This window comes from Orycteropus afer, unplaced genomic scaffold (genome assembly GCF_000298275.1).
Source record: "Orycteropus afer afer isolate SDZICR_OR568_19922 unplaced genomic scaffold, OryAfe1.0 scaffold00014, whole genome shotgun sequence".
In the NCBI taxonomy this organism is placed as follows: domain Eukaryota; kingdom Metazoa; phylum Chordata; class Mammalia; order Tubulidentata; family Orycteropodidae; genus Orycteropus; species Orycteropus afer.
The window spans coordinates 18,230,284-18,238,194 of NW_006921601.1; positions in this window are offsets into that span (position 1 = coordinate 18,230,284).

Here is a 7,911-nt window from a genome sequence, read left to right on the forward strand (position 1 = left end):
CCTTCCAAGGAGTGGCTGGTGGGTTTGAACCACCAGCCTTCTGGTTAGCAGTCAAGTGCCTTAGGCACTATGCTACCAGAGCAGGCACTAACCCCCACACCAGCTACTCTGGCTTGGCACCACACAGTATCATGATTTCCTAACTCGTGTTTGCAAGTAGCTCTGTGCTGACAGATATCTGGAGTTTTTTGTTTTGTTTTTGACATTCCAAAGGGTCCTTCTGGTACCAGCACTGACCTGATTATAACCATGAGCCTCTGTTTCAAAAACACTGGACTGTTCAGTGCTCATGAACCTGGGCACAGGTAGACAGATTAGACCTAGTGAAGTGATTCTGGGAGCCTATACTTCTAGGGGCATGGCAGAAAGGAGTCAGCATCAAAAGGTCAGTTGGAACAAAGTCAATTATTTCTCATAGTGTGGCGTGGGGATTAGTAAACCCAAAAATAGATTTTTTAAAAAAGACCGAAGAGGACTTCCAGTAAGATGGAGGAATAGGCAGACAAGCTACACAGACCCTCTTCAACAAAGAAAAGAAAAACCAGTTGACAGAGATACAGAAGAAAACCCTGGAGCACTGAGCTTTGAAAGGAACTATACAGAAGTGGATTAGGCACCAACTAGTGGAAAGACCTGAATGAAAACAGTGAGTCTGGAGACAGTTGGAGCAGTGGACTGTCAGCTACACTGACGGGACCAACAGCTTGAATATTTCCAAGTGGTGTTGGGACCTGGGAACTGACCTAAAGATCAGTCCTGGTCACCAAGGGCTGCAGGGATGACTGTGCTGGTGGCCTATGACTAGGAAGGGAAACAGCAAGCGGGGAGACAACCTGAGCTGTGGACTTTCTGCTGTCCAGAGGTTGCAGCCATTTAGATTGTTTATAAACGGTGGCCATTTTTGATATTTAAAGTGACTGAGGGTGCAGCCATTTTGAATGTTTACAAGTGGCGGCCATTGTGGATATTTAAAGTGACTGAGGACTCAGCCACTTTGAATCTTTACAAATAGAGTCCAGTTTGGATATTTAAAGTGCCTGAGGGAGCATCCATTTTGAATCTTTACAAGTGGTGGTCATTTTGGATTTCAAAGTGACAGTATTCTCATTCAGATTCCAGGAACCTAAGCATAGCCTCTGTTTGCCAAGGATGGCAGGGACATATGAGAGGCTGACAAAAGGAAAGGAGACAGGTGGTGAGTATATAAGTGCTGCCAACTAGTGAATAGAGAAGCACAGCATAGTACCCTGCTTACGTAGATAACATACAAAGAAAACAAAAATCATGAGCAAGTCACTCCAACATACCATCACCAATTAAATATAAACACAAAAATATCACAATGCCTCAGAGAAACCAGAGCATCACAGTGCACACAAAGAAGCATGATAAAGTAGGAGAAACAAGGGACCAGGATACAGACCCAAAACACATCCCTGAGGAAGATGCAGCATTGGAACTCTGTGATAAGAAATCAAAAGAATTATATCTAGGTATCTTCAACTAATTGAGAGGCAGATCAAGGAAAACACTGACAAAATTGAGGAAAACACAGAGAAAACCCTGGAACTATTTCAAAAGACAATACAAGAACAAAATGACAAAATAAATGAAAAATTAGAAATGATACAAAATCTACACATAGAAATCCAGAATATTAATGCTAAGTTTTCAGAAATAGATAAGACATTAACAGGCAAAGGAGTAGAATTGAATCAATGGAAGACAGCGTTAGTGAGATTGAAGGGAAATACTTCAATACTTCTTTGGAAAGGGATCGATCAGAAAAAAAATCAAAACAAAATGAAGAAAGCCTAAGGTTCATGTGGGATACCATCAAAAGAAATAACCTACATGTATTGGCATTCCAGAACAGGAAGAGACAAATGAAAACACAGAAAAAAATTGTTGAAGATTTGTTGGAAAAGAATTTTCCTGGTATGATGAAAGATTAGAATATATTCATTCAAGAAGTCCAACAAACCCCAAACAGGATAGACTCCAAAAGAAAATCACCAAGACATATCATCATCAAACTCACCAAAACCAAAGACAAAAGAATTCTGAAAGCAGCATGGGAAAAATGAAAAGTTACCTACAAGGGGCAACCAATAAGACTAAGCTTAGATTTCTCAGCAGAAACCATGCAGGTGAGAAGACAGTGGAATGGTATATATAAAACCCTGAAAGAGAAAAATTTCCAACCAAGAATTTCATACCCAGCAAAATTGTCCCTCAAATATGATGTTGAAATTAGGACATTTCCAGATAAGCAGAAATTAAGGGAATTTGTTAAAACCAGACCAACCTTACAAGAGATGCTAAAGGGAGTCCTTTGGACAGAGAAACAACAACAGCCAACAACAACTGACCATTAACACACATGATGACATAACCCAGAAACCAACCCAGCTATGGAAGTATCCAAAGTAAATAAGCCTACAAGATTGTAAACAGGGAACAAGAGACATCAATTGACAAATGAGGACAACTACAAACCAAAAAGAGGGAAAAAATTGTGCAGTTACAGAACTTCTAAATGGTAAGGAAGTCAAGACAACTACAAGATAGAGCGGACTGTTCAAACTTGGGAAGAAAACTATAAATCACAGGGTAACCTCAAAGAAAAATGATAAACCTTCACATCAAAATAAAAAAGAGGACCAGCACAAATATTTAGCAAATATTAAAACAATAGCAATGAAGGAAGTGATAACACGATTCATAAACAAAATGAGGTCAGCATAGAAAATTATATGGAACAAAGAAATCAACACCATGAAAAAGCACATAACAAAAATGACAGCAACAAATTCATACTTGGCAATAATTACATATCTGGCAAGGGACTTACCTCTAAGATTTATAGAAAACTGCAACACCTCAACAGCAAAGGAATTAACAATCCAATTGAAAAATGGGCAGAAGACATGAATAGACACTTCCCCAAGGAGGCTATTCAGGTGGCCAGCTAATATAAGAAGAGATGCTCATGATTATTGGCCATCACAGAGATGCAAATCAAAACAACAATGAGATACCAACTCACCCCAGTACTGATGGCAAGGTTCAACGAGACAGAACATAACAAATGCTGGAGGGGATGAGGAGAGATTGGGACTCTCAAACACTGCTGGTGGGTCTGTGAAGTGACACAACCACTGTGGAAAGCAGTATGACAATTCCTTAGAAAACTGGAATTGGAGATACCATTTGACCCAGCAATCCCATTACTAGGTATATATCCTACAGAGGTGAGAGCCAGGATAGGAACAGATATATGTACACCCATGTTCATCACACCACTATTTACAATAGCAAAAAGATGGAAACAACCTATGTGCCCATCAATGGAAGAGTGAATGACCAAACTATGGTACTTGCACACAATGGAATGCTATGCAGCACTAAAGAATAATGTAGAGTCTGCAAAACCCCACATAATATGGATGAATTTGGAGGACATCAGGTTGAGTGAAATAAGTCAATCACAGAAGGACAAATATAGTGTTAGTTCGTTGTTGTGGAGGGTGAAGGAAAGGTTTATATATGGAGGAAAACTTTCTTTGTTGGTTGCCAGGAGTGGGAGGGGAGGAGACGGAACACTGCAAAAAAAAAAACAAAAACAAAAAAAAAATGCATTGACCCATGTCACTTTAGTTTTGTGTATTTCATTGTACATAAATTATATTTCAATAAAATGTGTTAAAAAAAAGACCCAAGAATTGTTAAGCATTGTGAAATCACTTCTTAGAATGGTTTTTAGAGTTGAACTACCTTTGATTTCCTCATGCAAATGATTATTTCTCTGTACTCATTCATTCATTTGTTTACACAGCCCTTTTTTTTTTTTTTAAGGCCCTACCATGTGCCAGAAGTCCCTAAGTGGCACAAATGGTTTGTGCTTGACTGCTAACCTAAAAGTTGGAGGTTCAAACTCACCCAGTAGTACCACGGGAGGAAATGCTTGGAGCTCTGCTTCCGTTAAGACTACAGCCAAGAAAACCTTATGGAGCAGTTGTCTTGAGTCAGAATTGACTCAATGACCACGAACCACTACCACAGCCACCATGTAGCAGAGCTAGTGCAAAGCATAACAAAGAACACAAAGAGGAATGTGCACAAGGAGCCAAGTAGAGAAGAAAAGCCAACTACAGGGTCCTAAGAGAGGTAGTTATTTGTGAACCTGTTCGATAAAAGTCTATCTCTCACTGCTAGACAATAAGCCCCTTAAGTCAGGGAAGCCAGGAAATAGGTCTCTGTCTCTTGCTCAGTATTGAATGCTCAGTGTTGAACAGTGCCTGGCACATAGTAGGAATTCATTATTTATTTGCAAAATAAGAGAAATAGTATCACCTAAAAGAGATGGAAAAAAAAAGTGCTATGGGGGATTGAAGAGGTGAAGCTTAATCTCAGCTGGGGGAAAATGATCTGAACAGAAAAAAAGCTAAGAGGGTCCCTAGAGATGACTGCTTCCAGCCTCCACTCTCACCCTGATTTCCCGAACAACGAAACTGTCACAGAGGTGAGAAATGAAATGCTCAAAATTACATAGTAAGTGATGGCAAAGCTAAGTCTAGAAGCCAACTCTGCTGAATCTTATCCTAGACCTTTATGTGACACTACCCAACTGGTCCATTCAGTGCTCTCTGCAGATACCCACTCCTGACGATGATGAAGATGAGTAGTAATAGCTAACCCATAAATAGTGCTTATTATGATCCAGGCACTCATCTAAATACTTTGTATATATTAACTGATTTCATTCTCTCCATAGCCCTGTGAAGTAAGTACTATTATTTTCCCCATTTTTACAGAGGAGGAAACTGAAGCACAAAGACATTGCCCAAGACATTGCCAACCACAAAGACCCAATTTGCCCCAAAGCACACGGATAATAAGTAGTGGAGCTGGGATTCCAGTCCAGGAGGTCAGCTCCAGGAGGTTCTCCTACCCATCATGCTATTCTACTGTGGTATGTCTACAAACAAAAGGCATTTCATAGACAATATGTAATGACAGCACTTAGAGGTGCCATTGGGTTTGCTTTCATGTTACTATTAGTAATGGATATGCTTATCCCAATCTGAAATAGCTCATTGGAGGCAAAATACATAAGTAAATAAGTGAGCAGAGGGAGGGAAGAATCCTGGCTAAGAAATAGAAGATATGTTGGCTCCAGAATCTTTCAATATATAGGATATCAATGTAAGAGCATTGAAATAGCACATTTCAAGTCTCTGTTACTTGAACTCTTTCTCCATCAAGTACAACATCTAATTCAGTCCTTTAAAATGGTAAAACCAAACCACTCCTACCAAAGCACTTTATAGTAAGAGGCCTGGGTTTGAGTCACCACTCAGCAGTTGAGTGACTTGGGGTTTATGGAAGCCTTTATTTCTTCTTCTGGGTGAGGGAAAAATAACAGCCATCTCATAGATCAGATATAATGTATTCAAAACACTGTCATACCAAAACCAAACTCACTGCCATAGAGTCTATCCTGACTCAGAGCAGCCCCTCCTTGGGTTTCTAAGGTGGTATCTCTATGGAAGTGATTGCCCAACCTTCCTTCTGAGGAGTGGCTGGTGGGTTTGAACCAACAGCTTTCTGGTTAGCAGTCACATGCCTTAGCATGATGTCAGCATATAGTAAATGATCAATGACTAGAGCTCTTATTAGTTAAGCAAAAATGACCACACCCAAAGCCTCTCTCCTTTGTGAAGCCCTGTCCGATGTCTCATCCTAGTCTGTCAGAATTCATTGCTGTCTCCTTGACTTTCCCAGAAAGTTGCTTGCACTTCTATTTGTCACTCAATTTGTCCTTCCTTATATCACAGAAGTTGATGGATGACACATTTTTCCCTCCACCCATCCATGCAGTGGCATCTTACTGAGCATTTTCCATGTACTAGTGCAGTGCTAGGCACAGGGAGTTCAGAAATGGTATGACATGGTTCCACCCTCAAAGGGCTTGGACTTTTGGGCCAGCCAAGGCTGACATGCCCAATGGGTAGAGGCACTAAAGTAATAATGATAATAATAATAATAATAATAAATTTATTTACAATTTCATTGAATTAAGGTAGTATTTTTTATGGGAAAAAGCAGCACTTGTTGAATTTCCAGACACATTTTTTCAAAAACAATTTATTGTGCTTTGGGTGAAAGTTTACAAAGCAAACTAGTTTTCCATTTAGTAATTTGTACATATTTTGTTTCATGACATTAGTTACAATTCTCACTATGTGACAACACTCTTCCCACTTCCTCCTTCAGTTCCTTGTTTCCCTGCACCCTTTGCTACCCCTTCCTGCTTTCTAAACTTTGTTTTGCGGCAGATGCTGCCCTTTTGGCCTCCTATATATAGTTGATTGTCTGAGAAGTATCTTCTTCACAGTGTTATTGTTCACTCTATATGCCTGTCATTTGCTTGGCTGAAAGTGATCTCCGGGAGTAGATTCAGTTCCAGGTTTGAAGGTTGTCTAAGAGGGCTTAGTCTCGGGGGCTCCACCAGTCTCTATCAGACTAGTGAGTTGGGTCTTTTTTTATGATTTTGAATTTTTCTCTCACTCTGTTCAGGACCTTCTATTGTGACCCTAGTTAGAGTAGTTGGTAGTGATACTGGGCACTATCTACTTTTTCTGGGCTTAGGCTTAGTGGAGACTGTGGTTTGCATGGTCCATTAGTCCTTTGGACTACTCGTTTTCTTGAGTCATTGATTTTCATCACTCTTTGCTCCAGATAAGAAGAGACCAACATTGTATCTTAGGTGGTTGCTCCAAAGTTTTGAGACTCTAGTCGCTACTCACCAATCCAGACACATTTTTTTACGGTATAGTATTATTTTCATAGGGGAAAAACCAAACCAAACTCATTGCCATCAAGTCGGATCTGACTCATAGCAACCCCTCCTTGGGTTTCCAAGGCAGTGTCATGACCAAGGAGTGGCTGGTGGGTTTGAACTGCCAGCCTTCTGGTTAGCAGTCAAATGCCTTAGGCACTACACTACCAGACCCCCCCCCTTTGTTGTTGTTGTTGTTGTTGTTGTTATGTGCCGTCGAGTCAAACCCGACTCATAGCGACCCTTCCTTGGGTTTCCGAGGCAGTATCACTACGGAAGTAGGATTGCCCAACCTTCCTTCCGAGGAGGACCCCCTCTTTAGGGGAGCCATAAGCTAGGCTGCTAACTGAAAGGTGGTGGTTTGAACCTACCAGTTGCTCTGCAGAAGAAAGATGTGGCAGTCCATAAAGATTTACAGCCTTGGAAACCCTATGGGGCAGTTCTACTCTGTGACTATAAGGTCACTATGAGTCGGAATCAACTTGATGTCAACGGATTTTTTTTTTTTTTAATTTTTGTTTTTCTCTGGCCTAGACAAATAGCTTTACTTCTTTCAAGTAGTAAGCAAGGATGTGGGAACTAGCACTAAAACAGGGATGAGCTGAGAGAAGGTGGGGGCCAAGATGCCTCTGTCAAAAGAAGGAATCAATAGAACCACTCAGACTCCAGGCCAAGGTCAATATGGGCTGGTCCAATTCAAGCGTGTCACCCCACACCTCTCCAGGTGTCAGGCCACCATCTCCTTCCCTGGGCCCACAGCTGAGCCATAATGTTTTTGGTTCTTTTTCAAAGTAGCTTAATCCAGTTCATCTTGGCAACAGACACATAAAGGACTAATTGCAAAGAACTGTGTGAAGTGCTAAGATAGAAAAGTGCCAAGATTTTCTGGAAGCTGAGGTAGGAGAGCCCCACTGCCCCAGTGGTATTCCCCAAGGGCAGAAGCCAAGCCTTATCCTAGACTCATAGATTGGTCTGAACTGGACCTTAGACACCAGCTCCTTCAGTACAATTGGGGTAGGAGATGGGATCTTGCCTAATCCCCCTCTAGCCTGAGCAGTAGGTGGGAG